Source organism: Quercus suber, unplaced genomic scaffold, assembly GCF_002906115.3.
Source record: "Quercus suber isolate HL8 unplaced genomic scaffold, Cork oak 2.0 scaffold_523, whole genome shotgun sequence".
Taxonomy (NCBI): Eukaryota; Viridiplantae; Streptophyta; class Magnoliopsida; order Fagales; family Fagaceae; genus Quercus; species Quercus suber.
In genome coordinates, this window is record NW_027069972.1 from 131,420 (window position 1) to 144,011 (window position 12,592).

At 32.4% G+C, this 12,592-nt stretch overlaps 1 long non-coding RNA gene and 1 other non-coding gene across 2 annotated transcripts; one reads left to right on the forward strand and one right to left on the reverse strand.

Moving 5' to 3' along the window:
• The first annotated feature begins 4,344 nt into the window (after positions 1–4,344).
• LOC111989446 (uncharacterized) lies at positions 4,345–7,201 on the forward strand. The gene is made up of 2 exons (XR_010625072.1): positions 4,345–4,517; positions 4,787–7,201. It is a non-coding gene; the product is annotated as an uncharacterized LOC111989446 (transcript).
• Positions 7,202–9,675: 2,474 nt separating this feature from the next.
• LOC136063403 (uncharacterized) lies at positions 9,676–11,281 on the reverse strand. The gene is made up of 2 exons (XR_010625073.1): positions 10,716–11,281; positions 9,676–10,541 (listed from the first exon to the last, which is right to left on the reverse strand). It is a non-coding gene; the product is annotated as an uncharacterized LOC136063403 (long non-coding RNA).
• Between the last annotated feature and the right edge of the window lie 1,311 nt (positions 11,282–12,592).

The following is a 12,592-nucleotide window of genomic DNA, read 5'->3' on the forward strand; positions in this document are numbered from 1 at the left end:
TGGGGGTGGGGGGTGTTATTATTGCTAATTATTGTATTGGACTGTGTGTGGGGGCATGGTTTTGTTGTTCCTTGTTTGGCAGCTTGGTGAGTGTATATTTGGGTTGTTGTGTTGTTCTCTTGCTTTTTAGTTAATAAGATTTGCTAAATCATAAAGAAAAAAAGATTTTAATTATTTTTTTCTTTGGAAGATTTGTGAATAATATTGAAAAGTTGGAAAGATCTGAAATATTATAGCAATGTAACAACAATATGATTCTATTCAAAATCTCTTGTTCTGATACTATGTTAAATTATCGATTGTCCTAAAAGTTTAACTTATTGGAATATGATAAATTTAATTATTTAACTACATACTTTTAATATATGATGAAATAATATATATATATATATATGTGGTAAAGAATATATACCTCTATGTATTTATTTGGTTTAAAATTTCAAAAAAAAATTATAAATATATATATATATATATTTGCTGAGAACTTGTGTGTGTGTGTGTGTGTGTGTGTGTGTGTGGGGGGGGGGGGGGGGGGACGATGTCCGAGGACCAATGAGTACTAGACCAAGGATCAACTTGCCTAATCCGAACCCAAAAGGGTAAACGAACTCCGAGGACTCCTCCCACCCGAGGAGAATAAGAGAATTAGGACAATTTGTATCCTGTGAAGGCCCCAGGAGAGAAGAAGAGATAACGATGTGGGCAGGGAAGGTGGGAGGAAGTTTCTTGAAAGATATACCTCCACCTCCGCATTCAATGTCATACACCAACTTTATCGGTTGCATTAATATGGAAATGACCTCTAAATAATAAATTTACAGCTAGTAGCCATTTCTACCACCTTCAGCGGAGTTTTGATGGGACAAGTATATTGAGAATGTCCTGAAACATACAGGTGGAGGGCTGGAATGTATGGAAAAGGGATGTAAAAGGGAGAGAACCCTCCCAGAAATAGGGGATGAATATTTGAAGGACCATTAGAATAGTAAAATGAACAATCTGGTGTAAAACTTGAACCACATTTATATAACAGAAAGTTGATCCTCGAACTTGCCCGAGGTGAACATTATACTCAATTGTTGTTTAAATCATGCTAATCTGTTTCATTGGGCTCCTTGACCTTAAGCTTGGCCTTAATTTCGAATTGCGCTTGGACTTGATTCTCACTCTTTCTAGAAATTCTATTGTTTATGCTTGATTTGAAGGAAAATATACCACTTATCTAAGTGGGCTTGGGCCTTTATTTTCTGAGTACTTACAATATATATTGACTTACTTTTACATATATTACGGATTTGAATAAATTTTCAAATGGTAAGAGCTTAATGCTAGTTTGAACTTCCAAGTTTACAACCCTCTAGCATGGCTTAATCATTGGGCATGTTGGTATATCTGTCAGGTTTCAGTGTAGATAAATTCAATTAAGTGCATTTTTTTTTTTTGAGTTGTACGCATTTTTTTTTTTTTTTTTTGATTTAGAGTTGTACGCATTTTGTTTGAGTTGTAATATAGTCAAATTACTGGTTCAAGTGTGCTAAGCCATAGTTTATTTTTTCACCAATCACACTTTGACACATTAAAGTTGTGGCAAAAAGTGAGAAAAATTTGGTGATCTTAGACTTCTAATACAGAGGGTTGATTTGTACGTTGCGTGAACTGATTCTTTAGATTCATGTATTTGTTATTGAGAGTTTTGGAGTTTCTATAATTTTTCTTCGCGTTCATATGAGTTTTGACTTTCAAAATTGTACAAAATATTTAATATTTTTTTGTACAACATCTTATCGGAACGTGGAATTTGTGGTTTACCAAATGGTCAAAGGAATGAAGGATATTGATAAAAATGATTCCGCTTACTTGATAAACAGTTTTTTTTTTTTTACTAAGACTTTTACACTAAACTCCAAATGAAATAAGCTTGGATTTTTTTTTTTTTTTTCTTTTGGGATTTGCGTAGGATCCATGAACAATAAATAAGTTAAAGTAAAAAGCCAATGCCAAACATGCACTGATTTTTATTTCTAAAATAAGCTGGCTGCCGACAACTTCAGCTTTAGGGTTGGTGAATCTGTTAGTCGAAATTGAAAATTTTTTATTAAAAATATTGTAAATAAAAGTAAAAGTTAGTTAAATTAATATAATGAAATATATGAATAGTATTAAAAAGTGCAATAAAGTTTATAAATAGTAACAAAAATAAGTTAAATAGTAAAATAAGTTGACTTTTTAATTTGAAACCAAACGCATACTTAGAATCTGTTTGAAATTCGCTTATTTTGCTGGAATTAAAAACTTTTTACTGAAAGTATTATAGATAAAGGTAAAAGTTAGTTGAAATAGTATAGTGGGACCCATAAATAGTACCAAAAAGTACAATGAGACTTATGAATAGTAGCAAAAATAAGATGAATAGTAAAATGAGCTTGACTTTTTAATTTGGAGCCAAATGCACGCTTAATGTTGCATTTGGATAGATTATATTTGGCAGCTTATTTTACTATTTAATTTATTTTTGCTACTATTCATGAGTTTTACTGCATTTTTTGGTACTATTCTTGTGTCCCATTATACTATTTCAGTTAACTTTTACCTTTATCTATAGTACTTTCAATAAAAATATTTTAATTTTAACAAAATAAGCAAATCTCAAAATGACTCAAGTTTTAATTCTTATATTTAGCTTTTTAAAACTTCAATTTTTTGACTTTTTTTTTTTACTTTTAATTTTTTTTTCAAGGTGCAAGTACTTGCAAAAACTTTTCAATAAAAAACTAGATAAGTGTGAGTTTATTTGTTCAATTTTTAGTTTTTACCTACAGGTTAAAATCTCACATTTTTTTCATTTATTTAAATATAAGTATATTTTAGCATATTTTTAGTAAAAAATATTAAATAAATTGTTCTCAAAAGTATTTAGCTTTTAGTGCTTTTATGGAAATTACTTATTTTGTGTAACTTATTTGAATAATGTGGAACAAAATTTTAAAAGCTAACTTATTTTTAAAAAGTTGGAATTATATTATTTGAAATAAAATTAAAAAAAAAAAAAAAAAACAAAGAAAACGCAAAGCTGGAAACGCACCGCGAGAAAACGCGCTATCCAAACCGGGTCTCTATCATTTTTCTTCATGTTCATATATGAGTTTTGACTTTCAAATTTTTACAAAATATTTAATATTTTTTTGGACAACATCTTATCAGAATGTGGAATTTGTGGTTTACCAAATGGTCAAAGGAAGGTAGGACATTGGTAAAAAGAAAAAACTTAGATACAGTATTTATGTATTGTTTTTTAAGTTTTTTTTTTTTTAAAGATTTTTTCATATGAATTTTTTCTTATAGAATAGAAGTGTTTTTTTAGTTAAGTAGTTACATGACTAAATTTTAAAAAATAAACATAAAAAACAGCACTTAAAGTACTGTATTTAAATTTTATCTTTAATAAAAATTATTTCGTTTACTTGATTTTTATTTCTAAAATAAGCTGGCGGCAGACAACTTCAACTTTAGGGTTTGTTAATATCTGTTCATTTTACTAAAATTGAAATATTTTTACTGAAAGTACTGTCAATAAAAGCAAAAATTAGCTAAAATAGTATAGTAAAATTTATAAATAGTATTAAAAAGTGCAATGAGACTCATAAATAATAATAAAAATAAGCTGAATAATAAAATAAGCTGACTTTTTAATTTGAAGCCAAATGCACACTTTTAATGTTGCGTTTGGATATATTATATTTGACAGCTTATTTTATTATTCAGCTTATTTTTACTTCTGTTCATGAGTTCTATTACACTTTTTAGTACTATTCATGTGTCTTATTATACTATTTCAGGTAACTTTTACCATTATTTACAGTATTTTTAATAAAAAAAATTTAGTTTCAGTAAAATAAATAAATCCTAAATGAACTCAAGTTTTAATTTTTAGCTTTTAATTCTTATATTCAGCTTTTTAGAAATTCAATTTTTTTTCTTACTTTTAATTTTTTTTTCAAGGTACGAGTATGCTTTAGTAGTCTTGCAAAAACTTTTCAATAAAAAACTAAATTAGTGTAAGTTTATTTGTTCAATTTTTAGTTTTTACCTACTGGTTAAAATCTCACATTTTTTTCATTTATTTAAATATAAATATATTTTAGCACATTTTTAATAAAAGAAATTTTTAAAAAAATAAATAAGTTGTTCGTAAAAGTATCTAACTTTTAATGTTTGTTTGAAAATTGTTTATATTGAGTAATTTATTTGAATAATGTGAAACAAAAATCTAAAAGCTAACTTATTTTAAAAAAAGTTAGAATTATATTATTTGAAATAAAATCGAGACAAAAAAATCATGCGAGACGACAAATAATAGAGAATTTAAACAAAATAAAACCAGCTTATAACTTTTTATTTTTTTATTTTTTGCCTTTTGCATTTTTCTCACATTACTCATGTAACCAAACAATTCCAGTTCTTCATCACCAGGAAGATCTAGCCGCCGCCGCCGCCGCCGAAGCAATCGCCGGGGAAAGGTTCGCTCTTCAGCCTCTCTATTTACTTATTTGGATCTTTCTCTTGTATATTTCAGATCTGGTACTGGTTCCTTTGGGTCCTGATCGGTCCATTTACTTCATCTCCTCCCTCGATACTCACAAATTACAGTTCATATATCATTCTTTTGCTTTGTTGTTCTTGATCTGCCATTGTAATAGTCTAAAGCATTGATTTTGAGTAATTTTGCAGCACGTTAGGAAATTGTAAAATCTTGTAATTTATAATGTAGTTTTGTTTGCAACTACAGCGTTAGATTAAGAGTTTGGAAAGAGATGGGAGTGGAACTTCGAAACGTGAGCTCGCATTGCTCCGTCGAGAGGCAGCGATCGTTCGACGGTGATGAACTTGACGGTGGAGCTGTGGAGGCCGGCGGTGGCTAGTGAAGATTTTAACAGCCAAGGGTAAATGTTGTTACACACACTATTTTACACGTCTGTGCATTCTTAACTACTTTCAGATTACGGAGAAATAACGTTCCCTCTTCACATAGTGGACCCTATTTATAAATTTAATGAGTAAACCCCTTATGAATGTGAGAGAAAGGAGCATTAGAGCTTGTTTGGTTAAAAAAATGGTTGCTCATCACTTAATTTTTGTCACTCATTGCTCATCACTCGTTACTTAAAATACCCAAATTTCCCCAAACCCTCCCAAACGGCACTATCACTCAGTTCTGCCATTACTTTTTGTTTCAAAAAAAAAAAATAAAATAAAAAAATAAAAAAACAGCTAAAAAACAGTAAGAGATATGTGGCTGGAATTTGTTTCAAAAAAAAAAAAAAAAATCTAGAAGTCAAATACGGCTGCACAGTGAGAGAGTTGTGAGTTTATTTCCGGAAATATCATTGAAAACAGAGTTATGAAAACTAAAAACAGCTAAAATGTGTTTTCAGTTTTCATAACTCATCACTCAAAAATCAGATAATTGAGTGATGGAAACAATGATCCAAAACTCATCCAAACAAATGCTCATCTATGGTACTCACTTGTTTTGGATGATGGATCATGAAAACTAAGTGATATCACTCAGTTTTCATGCAATCCAAACAACACCTTATTATCTATGTTTTGGGAACATCTAAAAATTACTCGTGGCATGTGTGTACGAATGTGTAAAACGGTGTGTATAACCATCACTTCTCAAAACGGTGACATCTAGGAAAAATTTGCTAAATAGCATAATTTTAGGAAAAAATTGCTAAATAGCATCTGACCAAAGTTATTAGAATTATGTTTAATTAGATTGGCATAATGCTTGGAAACTCGAGTTCCAAAAAGATGCTACATAAGTAAATAACTTTGGTCCGGTGCTTTTTTCCTAAATTATTTCTAAAATTATGCTATTTGACAAAAAATGATGTGGCATTTATTTGGGTTAGTGGATTTGACACTTTGTATTGTTGACTTGGTGATGATGTGTTTATTTTTTACTTTGTTGTCACTTTATTATTGGTCCATATGTTCATACTTATAATTTGTGGATGAGAAATGATTGGTAAGACAAAGAAAAAGAAAAAAAAATTTCAAAGAAAGACTTGAGGGTTGACTGTTAGCAATGATTCAATAACTGGAAATTATTTAATGAGAACAGCAAGAGTAGCCCTTGTTCATAACTTGCATTTGCATTTGCACACTCTTAAAATCCATTGAAAAGCCTGTGGAATGGCTGCAAGTCAAGTTCATTAGTTTCAATCCCATGTTATATATTTATAGATATATTGTTTAGATTGGAGGTTGATTCTTTATTTTCTGACATTGTATTCTTTGAGAAGCTTTAAGTTATGAGCCTCCGTGGGCATCGGAAAGAAAATGGTGTGAGGTTTGGTTCCAATCCTTTACTGTTCACTATGTAGTTACTTTAAATTGTTTTGATTAATGCCATTATAAGCATATATGGAAGATTATTGTTTCACATTCTTTGGTGTATACTACTTCACACAATATCCACATTTTTTCAAGATGTCTACACTTTCCACATTATGTAAAAAAGTATGGACACGGTTGGATGTAAAACAATTATACGGCTGAAAGCCTGAAAGGAACCAACTATGTAGAGATTGACATGCTTTTTTTTTTCCTCCCTTAAAAGAATCACGTGCTCATATGCAAAATGTAGTGTATAAAGTGTATGTGATAAGCAAATAAACATTAAATACCCTGCACTATTTTGTCTTTTTTTTTTTTTTTTTTTTAAAATTTTGTTTCAATTATTATTGCCAAATTTTGGCACTACTTATTGTAATGCATCAATATAAGAAACAGGTTGGATCCGTTGCATAGTTCTTGGTCATTAAAATTTTAAAAGTATGATTTTTCCTGGAACTATGAGCAAATGTAATGAGGATAGAACTGAGGTGTAGTTCCTTGGTATAGTACACTAGATTCCCCTATCAAATTTCAACATGTAATTGTCTCAAGTTTAATTGTTTCTAGAAATGATAATATGGTTAGTGTTTCCTTTTTCAATACAATAATTTAATTTTAAAAATGAGATGGGTTAGGTCAACTGCATGAGCTAAACATTATTATTTGTTCTCCGTGTTGTATGACATTACACACTTGTGAGATGTGCTATATGCTATATATATGGGTAGTACTATGTTTCCTATATGAGAATTAGAGCATTAGTTATTGTGTGGATAGGTAATCATATTTAATTGTTTATCACATGAGCATCTTTTTATTTTTTCTTATAGAAAAGTTTATCACATGAGTGTCAAGGTATTTTCTAGTTGAGTGATGCTATGTACTACATATTTTATTTTTTTGATAAGTAATAAGACTTTTATTCAACAAGAACAAAGCAAACAGCCATTATAGGTGTTCATGATGGTGAACACAAAAACAGCAAACAAAAAAACTGAAAACAGAATAAGAGAAGCAACTTAAGTGGCACTAGTAAGGGTAGAAAAGAACTCCAAAGCAGAAGAACAGTTTGAATAACCCCAGAACTTAGCCCATTCAAAAAGAGTATTTCGGCTGAGCGCTTGTAACTGATCAAGCGTTCTCTACAGACCCTCAAAAGAGCGCCGGTTTCTTTCCAACCAAACAACCCACATCAAACAACCAAGAACTATATGTCCGAAGCATATTTTCCCAACCAATTACTCCAACAAGACACCAAACTCACCACAGAACTTGGCATGACCCATTGAATCCCAAAAGCTTGTAACATTTACACCCATAAAGCATAAGCTACCAGACAGTAAATGAGAAGATGGTCCACCGATTCCACAGAACAACAGCACATACAGCACCTGTTCGCCAAAGGGAGGCTCCGGAGATTATCCAAGGTAAGGATCCGGCCATGTGCTGCGGTCCACAAGAAGAAAGCCACCCTCTTAGGCACCTTGACTTTCCAAATCCCCTTCCATGGGAAGTAAGAAGGAGTTGTACCCCTGATCTTATGATAGAAGGACCAAGTATCAAACTTACCATACCTATTAAGACACTAATGGGGTCTATCCCACCCAATACCTCGTGGGATTTGAGACTAAATGAGTTCTAGGAAAGCAAAGCCAGCCTCAAATTCCCTCTCATGAAAATTCCTATAAAATCTCACTTTCCAACATCTACTACTCCCATCCTCCTGATGATCCAACAAGTCAGAAATACAGGCTTCCTTGTCACTAGAACAAGCAAATAACTGAGGGTAGAGCATTTTAAGAGAGAAATCCCCAACCCACCTATAATGCCAAAAACGAATACGAGAACCATCACCCACCACAAAAGGTAAGTGTTTGGAGAACCTCTCCCAACCGACATTAATACCATGCCAAAGGCCACACCTGCGTGCCCTTCTACAATCTTTAGTATTCCACCCCCCTTGATCCTTCCCATATTTGGTGGCAATAACCCTCCACCAAAGACTAGTTCCTTCTTGGCCAAACCTCCATACATTACATAATTTTTAGAAAGTAATATATCAACTCTAAATCACAAGAAATTATAAATTTATTTATGATATTGTTGATGTGATACTAATAATTATAGCGCTAGTTTTTATAAGTTTTTTTATAATAAAATTGATGATAACTTTAATATTTTTCTTTAATAGTTTTTTAAATGCATGAAAAAGAATGAAAGCAAAAAAAAAAAAAAAAAAAAAAAATTAACATATTTGAGGTTAATATCCGCTTATACAAAAAACCAATTAGTAATGCAATGTAAGCTATTTACTACAAGATCTCTATCCTGATCTCTATGAGTGCTTAGCAGTCAAGGATGCTTGTATCTCTGAGGTTTTGTGGATGCCAGAAGGGGGTACTGTTAGAGTTTGGGATTTAAGGTTTTATAGAGCTTTTGAAGATTGGGAGCTAGCTGCACCTTATTCCCTACTCCAGCTTATCCAAACTCATATTTCTTGGGGTGATAGGAGTGATACTCTTTGTTGGCGTTAAAGGGTGATGGTAATTTTGACACCCGGTCTTATTACCATGCAACTTGGGGTGCTTCAAATTCTTTGTTTCTTTGGAAGGGTGTTTGGAAACCAAAGATTCCTAGGCGAGTGGCGTTCTTTTGTGGACAGCTGCACATGGTCGGATCCTCACTTTGGACAATCTAATGCTTAGGGGTCGCCCGTTGGCTACTTCGTGTTGTATGTGTTGTTGTGATGGGGAGTCTGTAGACCATCTTCTTCTTCATTGCCCTGTTACTCATTCCCTTTGGACTTTTATGCTTCAGGCCTTTGGTATTCATTGGGTTATGCTAGGTTCAATGGCGGGTTTGTTATCTTGTTGGCATCGGTGGCTTGGAAAACATAATTCGGACATTTGAAATTTGGTTCCAGGGTGCTTAATGTGGATTGTGTGGTTGGAACGAAATTGTCATTCCTTTGAGGACAATGAGAACACGTTGGACGAGTTAAAGGTTTTATGCCAACGTAATCTTTTGGAGTGGTCTCGTTGTTGGGGTTTTACTGATTGTTCTTCTCTTTCTGAGTTTATGTCTTCCCTTAACTTAGTTTCCTGATTTCTTGTTTTGCTGTGCTGTTTGTTCTTTTTTCTTGTTGTTCATCATCATGAACAACTTGTACTTTTCTTTTTTTGCTCATTAATAATAAATTTCTGATTACCTATCAAAAAAAAGTAAGTGTGCATGTTCAGGACAAAAACCAATTAGAAATGCAATGTGAGCTTCTTTAGGGGTGTGCATGGTCAGGAATTAGAGGCTTTGTCAAGCTTCATGGAAACCATATACGATTCTTCAATAAGGGGGTTTGTTGAGGATAAGATGTGTTGGATTCCTAGCAAAGATAAGGGGTTCTTGGTGAAAGATTATTATAGAATTTTAGCTTTCTTTGTATGGTTTGCTGCCTTAGGAAATGCTTGACGATTGATAATTTACGAAAAAGGAAGGTGTGGATTTTGGATTGGTGCTACATGTGCAAGAGTAATGGTGAATCGGTTGACCATCTCTTCCTTCACTGTCCCATTGCTATGAATCTATGGTCTATGGTTTTGGGTTTATTTGGAGTATCTTGGGTTATGCCGCATACTGTTTTGGGGCTGTTAGGGTGTTGGCAAGGCAGCTTTGGTCGTCATTGAAATGGTTATATATGGTCCATCGTTCCTCATGGCTTAATGCGGTGTCTTTGGAGGGAAATAGTCGTTGTTTTGAAGATATTAAGAGATCTATTCTGGACCTCAAGCTATTCTTTTTTAGAACTTTATTGGATTGGTTGTCTGCATTGCAAAACCAATCATTCCCTTCTTTTATTGATTTCCTAGATTCATGCAATTTTTGTATTTGATTTGTTGTCCCCTTGTTCACTCCCTGTGTACTAGGGTGTTTCCTTTTTGATATCAATATATCTTATTACTTATCAAAAAAAAAAAAAAAAAAAAAAAGTAAGAGTAAGAGGCCAAAAGTTTTGTAGTCAACTATTTGGCACCTTTTAGTGTTTCCAAATAAAACATCTAGGGTTCAAATTCCCCACCTACCCAACTAGTTGACACCTCCTAGCGTTTCCATCTCCTAGAGTTCAAATCCCCTCTTTCCAACTAAAAATAAAAATAAAAATAAAAATAAAAAGGAGAAAGAGGGAAAACCATTTAAGGCAAGGAATCAAAAATTTTGAAGTAAAGATGCTTGCATGAAATATAGATTTAATCCTTCTTGCAGTTGAACTTGGAAAAAAAATACACACATTTTAGAAGCAATAAAGTCTCCCTTACCTGTGGGATGGGAAGAATAGCAAGAATATCGATTAGGTAGTAGGACAACAAGTACCTCTTTGCTATTCGCCAAGCATCTGTAACTATCACAGTTCGTCCAAGTTTCAGAGGAGCCTCATCTATATAAGGGCAAAGAAATTGCAAAATGATATTCAGGACATAAACCATATCGGTGACTGATCGCAAACAAATTGCTGCAATCTTTAATTTATTATCTAATGCTAGGCACTTGTTTTCTTCACTGATCACAGGAAGATAAAAGAACAGAGGATCCACTGATACTGCAATTGCACAAGAAACAACAAACATCATATTCCACATTTGCAGGTACTTATTCTCTAGTTTAAGATTCTGAAGAATTGTCTTTCTTGTTGTTCCTTGTTTCCCTGGATCAACTCCATCATTCATGAGAACTTGCCTCTCATTATCATGATTCCTGAACAGAACAAACAAACAAAGAATCAATCTTGAAACAAAAAATAGACACATCAATCTGAAAGAAGAATCATCAAATGCGCCATTGAAGTTATAGATGGAATACCCCAAAACAGATTTTTTTTTTTTTTTTTTTTTTTTTNTTTTTTTTTTTTTTTTTTTTTTTTTTGTGTGTGTGTGTGCATGAATTCATGTTTTATTGTAATGTTCTTTGTGTGACTTTTTAACATTCTTTGTCATGGAATCTAGAAATTTTTGAACACTAATTAAGTACTGAAACTCTTTGTGACAGAGAATGTTTGAATTTTCCTATAGCATGACGTGCTTATTGATGACAAGTATTGATAAAAACTATTGAGTAGCTCAATTTGGAATGTCAAGTATGTGCAAACCTCAAATTTCTCAGGCCCCACCAGAAACAGTATGCAAACTTTCTAGGAAATCTTTGGATGCCACGGTACTAGATTGAAGAGCATCCAGGAATATTCCAAAATCAAACAGCTTTGTATTTGGTGCTCTACAGAGCAATAATCATTTAAGAATGTATGATTTCCTAGACTATGTTGACATTTAAATGAACTTGGGTTGCATTCAATATGTTTTGTACAGGCTATGTGCCAGCAAGCCGTCTCTCTTTCGATAGAAAATAAATACCAGAAGGCACCCAATACCTAAAAGACCACCAAGTCAATAAAAGATCAATAGATTGTGCAGATGTTCCAACAAAAATATCAAGTAAAATAATTAAAGAAAGAGAATTCTACAGATAAGAGAAAATTGCTTCACCAAAAAAAAGATGCAATTATTTAGCATACCCTGTGTACATCTTCTTCTCACATAAAGTTAGTTCATCTATAGGTCTTACACATGAAGTCTACATTTATAAAAGACAAAGGTGTAGTACACTGGTGCATGTACAAAATAATTTCTAGAAAGAAAAAACCACTAATAAATAATTTTGAGAATGTGATATAGAAATACATATGCATAAAGCTCCGACTCTTGAGTTTTAATAGAATACTAGATTAGCCATACAAACATACTAAAAATTTTAGTGGAAGAAAAAATACTATGAAATTGAAATTTTTACTTACATGGCTGGCAAGGATATAAAGAAAGAAATTGAATCAGCTTTCACCCATACAATTCTGGCAAGGTTGTTGTCATTACTGTTAAGTTTCCTCCATGACAAGTATAGTCGTAGAACTCTTGGCACATATTGGAAGAGAACAACAGCATTCAGGAACTTTCTTTTATTTAAAAATTTCGAACCTCTCATTTCTGAAAATATAATTGGAACTAGCACCTAGACAGATGACAACGAGTATTGTGAGCTCTACTTATGTATGACATTATTCATAGAAACTTGATATTCTTTTCCTCATATTCAAATCATATATATTTCCTTGCTGTCTGTTATATCATACTTCATCCTGCTGTGT